The 8,692-nt window shown below is 29.8% G+C and overlaps 1 long non-coding RNA gene across 1 annotated transcript; it reads left to right on the top strand.

Moving 5' to 3' along the window:
• The first annotated feature begins 4,406 nt into the window (after nucleotides 1-4,406).
• Nucleotides 4,407-6,687, top strand: LOC122194538 (uncharacterized). The gene is made up of 2 exons (XR_006183677.2): nucleotides 4,407-4,623; nucleotides 5,197-6,687. It is a non-coding gene; the product is annotated as an uncharacterized LOC122194538 (long non-coding RNA).
• Nucleotides 6,688-8,692: the final 2,005 nt, after the last annotated feature.

The following is an 8,692-nucleotide window of genomic DNA, read 5'->3' as shown; positions in this document are numbered from 1 at the left end:
CATCCTCTATCTGTGAAACTTTAAACTGTCAATCAACACCACAACCTCATCTTGCATCACTACCAGTCTCATTTTTCTCTCCATTAATCAACAAAACCATCATATTTAAACAAAAAGAACACAAATCACTCTCTTCTTTGTCTGCCTCTCTCCTTATAACCCTCACCAAATACATACACATCTCCATCTTCATCTCGATCTGCATCTCTATTCTTTAGCTTATAAGACTTCAACCAGATTAAAAAAAATTTGTGTTGTTGCTACCATCTTACATCCACTGCCACTCACTATTGTCTCCCCCATCTTCCACAATAGACATCATCACTGAGGTTCTCCCCCTTCTCCGCTTTCAGATTTTGAATGATAATAATAGCCTATATGATTTGCTATCGATAAGCGCCCATTTGAAATCACAAATGAATTTTTGGAGAGCAAGAAGCTGCGAAAGGAAGAAGGGAACAAGAGAGGGTAATGCTTATTTTTTTTCATTTTTTATGATTTCTTTTGTTTTGTATGTTATTTATGTTCACAATCTTGGTTTTGAAAGTTAGGGTGTCTGATGCTGCTAAGGTTTAATGATAGTGATTTTCAATATGGTCACCAATCGATCCCACACTTGAAGCGTGTTCGTGTTTAATATTTTTAAGTATTTGATATCTATTATGTTTTTATTTTCTAATTTCACATGTTATTGAAGACACAACATGAATTGGAGTCTAATCCTAGGTATTGTCTCTCTCCCTTAATGTCTATATATAGTTTAGTTGTTGGTTTGTGTTCTTCCATGGTGATTTAGGGGGGAAAAGGTATCCATAGGAAAAGGGTATTTGTTACAATTTTGTATTCTTTATTCAATATGATGATTAATTTTCTTCTTATATTTTTCTATTTAAAAATGTTGCAGAGACAAGAGAGGAATGAAAAGTAAATCAAAATGTTGATGACATCTTATTTTTTCAATTATATTGGTTTCCATGTGAGCTTTTCTTTCATTTTCTTCTTATTTTTTTTTTATATTTTCTTATAAACATGTTGAATAAATATGAGGTTATTGATGTTCTCCAAGGACCAGCCGGAACCACAAATCAATTGAAGAGAAGGGTGAAAAAAACCTAGATTTTTATGCCTTTTACTTTCTTTCATGTTTCACGCTTTCATGAAATGCTTCGAATCCATTGAGTTCAAACATCACAAGATGATGCAAATTAGGTTCTTTTCCCTATCTACATGTTTTTTGGTTTTGATAATTTTTATTTTTGATGTAGATGTTATCCGACTTCATGTGTGTTTCTTGGGATCTTACCAACTTTCATAACCACCACCACGATCTAAACCACTAATAATTGTATCCACCGCCATTACCACCCTAGAGCTGACGGTCGCCACTATGTCTAAAAATCATAGAATCCTAAACGTCATCACCAACTACATTGTCGATGCTCTTCTTTTTTAAATTCCTTGGAGACCACCGTTGTTCTTCTTACGTATGATTATAAAACCCTGAATCCTAATGAAGATGTTGTCGTCAACTCGCCATTGACAAATTTAAACTGAGGATGAACAAAATGCTAAAGAAAGTGGGTCTAAAAACTTACCAGGTGAAAAAAAATCAGAAAACGGGATCTTTCTCATTGATAATCTAGAACAAACCACCATTGCTCCTTATTCTTGGTATTTTCGAGCTTTTACAGATTTAATTTTTTTCCCAGGTATTGCATCTCGTGGTTCTCTGAATATTTTTTTTCTTCTTGATTTTGTTAACAAAAATGAAATCATAAAGGGGTACAAGTTTTTTTTTTCATTTTACAGAGAAAGATCTATAGGTAACAAGTTGATTTTCCTTTTTCTCAATGGTTAGTCACTATTAATGTATTATAGGGATATTCGATTGTGATTATAGTTTAGTGCCATTAAACATAATAATGCATGTTATAGTGAATTTGCACAATATTATACGTTCAAATATATTTTCTTTAATGTCAAACATGATGATTGATGATTGAAAACTTGAACCGAATTCTTTATTATGTAAAACATGGAATGTGATTTGAAATGCATCACAAATAGATTTGATTGTGGCTATTATTTATTTGAACAAAATTGTAAACAATATCTAAATTTTCACCATAAAAGATATCTAAGAGTTTAGATTTTGACTTAAATTTATAAAATTTTAGATTTTAACTTGATTTATAAAAAATACACACAACAATAAGTGAAAAATCTACAATGTTTAGAAAAATGAAATGCTATTATAAATATTATTAATAAAAAAATTATATGTATTATAGAAATATTATATATTAATAAAAAATTATATGTATTATATATATATATATATATATATATATATATATATATATATATATATATATATATATATATATATATATATATATATATATATATATATTAAAGCGCATGACAAGTTTCAACAAGAAACTTTCCATGTTTATAATTTTAACACTATATTTATATTTTTTTTCTTAATTTTGCCACTAAAGTTTCAACAAACTTTTCCTTTTTATAATTTTGTCATTTTATTTTTACTTTTTCATATTTTTGTTATTAAACTTTCACTTTTACTTCTTTAAAACCCTTTTTCTTTATTCTTTTATAATTTTACCACTTTATTTTTACTTTTTTATAATTTTGCCACTACAGTTTCAACATACTTTTTCTCTTTATAGTTTTGGTACTTTATTTTTACTAATTTTGCCACTAAAATTTCAACAAACTTTTCCTCTTTATAATTTTGACACTTTATTTTTACTTCTTTATATTTTTACCACTAAACTTTCACCCGTACAATGCACGGGTCTTTTCCTAGTTATTATTAAAAAGTTGAACATATAATAGATAATATAATAGATAGAAAATATTATGAGTACTTAAAAAATGATAATGGACATTTTTAATGATATTTATTCTTTGTCAATTATTACTGTTATCTTAAATTAATAACTAAAATTATGATTTTAATGTTATCTTTTTTTGTGACTTAATACAATTCAGGATAACTAAAGTTAATATTATTTAACAAATACTTCACTTTTTTAAATGACTTATCTATACCATCATGTATGATAAAAAATTTATTTTATTATTTTTCATTACATTCTATATTTATATACTTTTTAGTAACATGTCTATTATATTTAGTATACAAAAATAAAAACTAATATAGAATGTTCCATTTTTTTTGTTAAAGTCAATCAAAATGATAGTTTTAAATATTTATAAAATATAGCAAGAAAACAAGTTAGTGAAGAGGCTCCATTCCATAAACAAATAACCATAATCCACCTAATCCACCGCGCCGATGCAAAACCATACCATCGCATCCGTCGCTTGGCGTAGGTAATTTAGTATAGCAAATTTAACATATAAAAGAAGATAAAACCGTTAAATGAGAGGTTCTTAAGAAAAAAAAAAAGTAAGGTTTATATAACAGTAAAAATGTAAAATAAATACAAATGATTTGCATATAGAAAATAATAATAATAGAAAAAAAATTACTATTGTGTATTCAACGGATATTTTTTTTTCGGATCTTAAAAATATTATATACTAGTTTATAACCCGTGGGCACCACGGATTAGAAAGGTAAAAATAATTTTAATTAAATTATAAGGTAATTATTGAGCTATGATAAAAAAAAAATTTAATAAATTAGGCAATAGATATTATAAATAATTTTTTTGTTGACAAATAATTAATGTGAAGCTCTAATTGATTGACATGTGGCAAATGTGCTACTCTTTTATTAGGTAGGGAGATTTTTTAATTATTATATTAATGAGAACGTCCATTAATTGCTACTAAAATTATAAGGTATTTTTAAAAACTTACGCATAAGAAGAGTCGAACTCAAACCATTAAATTACAAGTATACGCTAGGCCATTTACATTTCGTCTGAATGGAAGTTTGATTGCTATTTTAAAATTCAACAAACCTATACTAAAATACCCAGCAAAGTTAATTTTGAAACCCTCAGTCTTTGGAGGTGGTCAACCTCCAAAGACTAAGAGAATGAAACAGTGACAAAATCAATTTTCTGAATATCCATTAAAATCAAAATCGTTGTTTAAACACTAATTGAAATGAAAAAGAAATGTCAACTACTCTAGACCTGGGTTACTCTTGAAAGTGGAACCCAAATATTAAGAGCACATGCTAATGCTAAACCGAGAAAAAAAAAAGTGTCCTAGCTAACTTCATTGACTTGGTAAACACACATGTTTTATTCCAGAAATCGGATAGGCTTCTTGATGGTTCTTTTGGCCCGATTGAGTATCATTGCTTTTGGGAAGTTGGGCTGTCTCTTGGACTTGTAGTTGCTGGGCTGTATCTCCACTCATGAACACCCTCCTTAACTCCTTTCTCTATTGCAGTTGCCCTTTATCTCTGCAACCCACTGCTTCACTCATTCGGTCGTTCCCTTTTGATTTCGGTTCTCCATTTTTCTCATCCTTCTTTTTTTCTCTCATTCTTTTATTTTCTCTTACTAGAAAACCCATGAAACCGAAGAATCGAATGGAGATATCGATGCTACCATTCTCTAACACCATCTTCTTCTCTTCAGTGACTTTTTCTTTTTCTCCTTGGAACTGAACCATAAGGTAACAAATTATTTTCTTACTTTTAATCCAGTAATTGAGATATTGACACACTTTGCTTCTCCTACTTCTCACCATAGCTATTTAAGAAAGGGAGTAATATTGAAAGGATTTTTTCTACTCTTCATCTATTTAAGCTTTCTACCCTTTTCCTCTTCATACACTTGCCTGCCTGCCTTGCATATTCTCGCTACATCCTACTTGCCTGCTTATGCAGTTTTCTGCCACCTCTGCTTGTCGTCCACATTTAGAAGCTACATGTGTATCGGAGGTTTAAAGATGCTATAAACTATGTCCAACTTCAGTTTTCATAATATGGTTTCACTTTTATATTAACTTATTTTAATTCAACTAATATTTTTCATGTATTAAGATGATGAAAAGTAGTGCGGAACTAAATTTTGGCATCAAGTCGTTAAATAAAGCAGCTGGGTAATGATTTGGAAGCTTGGCTCTTGATTTTATCTTACAATGTTTCTTGTATATTTCATTCGTTCTATCCGGTAGAAGAGGTGTTTTGGAAAGAAGCATGTGATCGAAGATTTACTTGTCGTTGCTACTAAAATTGATAATCAGGTTACAGGTCATGAGAGGGAAATACAGAGAAGTGATGATCCTGACTCCATGGTTGAGAAAAAGGTGGCTCTTTTTGAGGTAAATGTTGTTTTTTTAATTGGTAACTTTTTGATATACAATTCATCCACATTAGTCATAAAGGTGTTATGTTTGCTATTTTAGTGTCTATTAAAAGGTGCCCCTCAACTCCATTTACCACCAGCAAAACTTTCGCAAGAAAACATAACTCATTATTTGTCATTAAAACCAATTGAGTATTTTAATCTCCAACACAAACTAAGTACCATTCTTTCTCCCTTGTTGCAATCAGGTCCAAAGAACAATTTTTCATTAATACTAGAAATGCATAAGCATGGATGAAATGGAAAAATCTCAGTAGTTAAAGAAAAGGCTTTGTTCATATCAGACTAATGAATTTGGAAGCCTTTTTTAAGCTACAATTGGTATTGAAATAGTCAATAATTGCGCTTGAGGTTATTAAGCTTTGAATTTATTGCAGCCTGAAAATCTATTAATGGACTCATATGGTATTCTAAAAGTTTCAGACTTTGGGTCTCAACAAGTAGGGGTGTGCAAAAAAAACCGCAAAACTGAAAAACCGAGCCGAATCGTTCAATCCGAAACCAAAAAAACCGAAACCGAAAAAAACCGTAACTGAAAAAAACCAAAACCGAAAAAACCGGATATCAACAGGTCGATTTTTGGTTTTCATATTTAGGTATCCGCGGATACCCGAACCGAAGCGTTTGATAATATATATATATATATATATATATATATATATATATATATATATATATATATATATATATATATATATATATATATATATAAAGTAAAAAAAACTATTATTTCATTAGTATTGTTTGATCAATCTACGAGTCCAATAACCTAAACAAAAATTCATATCGACAACTCCAATTTTGTAATTCTAAATTCATTCGCTTTTCTTGTTATTTTTATTATTGTATTTATTATACAACTTAGAATATATGATATTTGAATTTCATTACGATTTTTAAACTTCATTATGTTTTTTTAAACTCTTTGACTTACTAATTTTAAGAAAGAGATAACTAAAATGGAGTTTGTAGCTTCAATTGAATTTAATTCTTTATATTTTACTGGGTACCCGTGAACCGAACCATGGTTACCCGCTTTCATACGGTTCAGCTTTTTTTATCAATACAGTTCGGTTTCGGTTAGTGCGCATTAGGTACCCGCCCCGTGGTCACAGTTCACAATTTTATTACTATCCGAACCGAACCGCCTCGTGAACACCCTTATCAACAAGCGGTGCGTGTACATGTGCAGCAAGCTTCAGACATGAAAAGGTTTTATATGTTCTTGGTTATTTACATTTGAATTCTTTGTAAATTTAGGAAGATGGTCCTATGGGACTCCAAACTATGTTGCTCTTGATGTAACAGTGCAGTGATATCATCAAACTTTATGAATGTAAAATGGAAAATATTTACATGAGTTGTCACATCTCATAATATATTTTCAATTCAAGTGCTCGCTCTTAGAATTTCTTACTTATAATAGCAATCTACTTATATTTTTGTTCAAACATGCAGACAATTATGAAGGAAATACCAAAATTATCCTTCGTGGGTCGTGCTTAGCACGGCCCTTGAAAGTATATATATATATATATATATATATATATATATATATATATATATATATATATATATATATATATATATATATACACACACACACACACACTGTCCGTTTATCCGCGCCAAGCGGCGGTGCTAATAGTTTTTTCATAAATTAATTTCTAGAATCAATTATTTTCCTTTAGGTGCGAGCTACTTCCTTGCGGCCTTTTGACAGACTATTTTGTGTCAGATAATTCATTTCAACATATAGTTTCTAGCTAGGTTCATATTCGTACAATAGGTGGGTAAATAAGTAAAACTCATGGCTACACCATAAGTTAAGATACTTTCTAGGCATTTGGGACCATTTAGGGGGTTCAAAACGATATTTGAGGTTAAAGACCAATGAAAATGATGTTATTTGTCTATTTATTTGGTTTTGTTTTTCTATATATAAAAAATTTTAAAATTTTCAATAGCTAATATTTTAAGGACCATATCAATGTCTCCAAAATTATCAAGTGATCAATACTTGAAGAATAGTTGTAGTAAAATTGGAATTGTTGACACAAAATTCTAAATTAGGAAGATTATAACAAACCGTTAAAACCCAAAAGTTAAACAAACACACACATAGTTAACTTCTAAACAACTAGTAAAACAAAACAAAATTCTTTATTTTTCTTTTTGTTATCTATTTGTTGCACATAAAACCCAAAAGTTCTAACTTCCGAAGCCCAAATATTCTTGATTGCTATGTAGGAAAAGAGTGACTTAAGAGAAGTGTCTAATGAGAAAACACATGATTTAATATGTTTCCTATTTAGAGTAAACCTGATAAACACTGCTAGAAAAATAAAATAAACAAAAATAAAAAAAATGGAAAATATGGTAAGAAAGGTGAGTCTCGAGCTTTAAAAAATTCAAAATTCTATTGTGTTTTGGTAGTGATAATTTCTCTAAAAGTCGACCATCAATGCACATTTGTTACGTATAAAGTTTTCTAACCTTTTTTCATCTTGCTAACGTGGTGTCCTTTTGGAATTGGAAGTCTATTTTTGACTTATTAGTAGAACTTGAATTCATACTAATGATTTATAATGGAAAAGTCAGTATTCACTATGAAAATCGAGATTGCTCTGGTTCAATTGGTTTTCCTGTGTAACTTCAAAACCATAGCAAAACCAAGGTGCAAAATGGACTAAATTAAAGCATACCCTAAAAATTTGACAACAATGAGCTCTATCATGTCCACCATCTTCAATGAGAGTTCAGAAAATAAGCAGGGGCAAAAAAGAAAGAAATATAAGGGCAACAACCAAACAACAATAACCGGTATGTGTAAAATGGTCAAAATTACAGAATGTTCCAAACAACAACTTGTTGGATTGGGTGTCTAAGCTCATAACTATAATTGGTATAAACTTGAATTCATAATAGCACGGTCCCTTTTAGTTGCCTTCAAACCTAGCAATTAGACATGATGACTTTTAGAGAGAGAGAGAGAGATTAATTATTATGTGATTTATAAAATGAAATAAATGATTTATTAATGTATTATGAAAATAATATATTAATTAGAAATCAGATTATTTAATTAATAATTAATTAGAAATTAATTGGAATTTATTTTGGGATTAATTGGTGTCACACCCCAAAACCAGAACGGCGGAAACGTTCTGGGGTGGATGACGTCAAGTCAAGATTCACAACATATTCAGTATAGTAATCAAAGTACAACAACCATTGCATTAATAGTAATAGTTTTACATGGTTTACATTACATAGAAACATCAAAGTAATACAAGTAATAATATAGGCGCAGCTTGGTACAAAACTGTATTCACCAAAAGCGCCTGAGATGTACCTGTCTATTGCTGACATGA

Source organism: Lactuca sativa, chromosome 5 (genome assembly GCF_002870075.4).
Source record: "Lactuca sativa cultivar Salinas chromosome 5, Lsat_Salinas_v11, whole genome shotgun sequence".
In the NCBI taxonomy this organism is placed as follows: domain Eukaryota; kingdom Viridiplantae; phylum Streptophyta; class Magnoliopsida; order Asterales; family Asteraceae; genus Lactuca; species Lactuca sativa.
The sequence above is the reverse complement of the archived record's forward strand: the minus strand, read 5'-3'. Positions and strand labels throughout refer to the sequence as shown.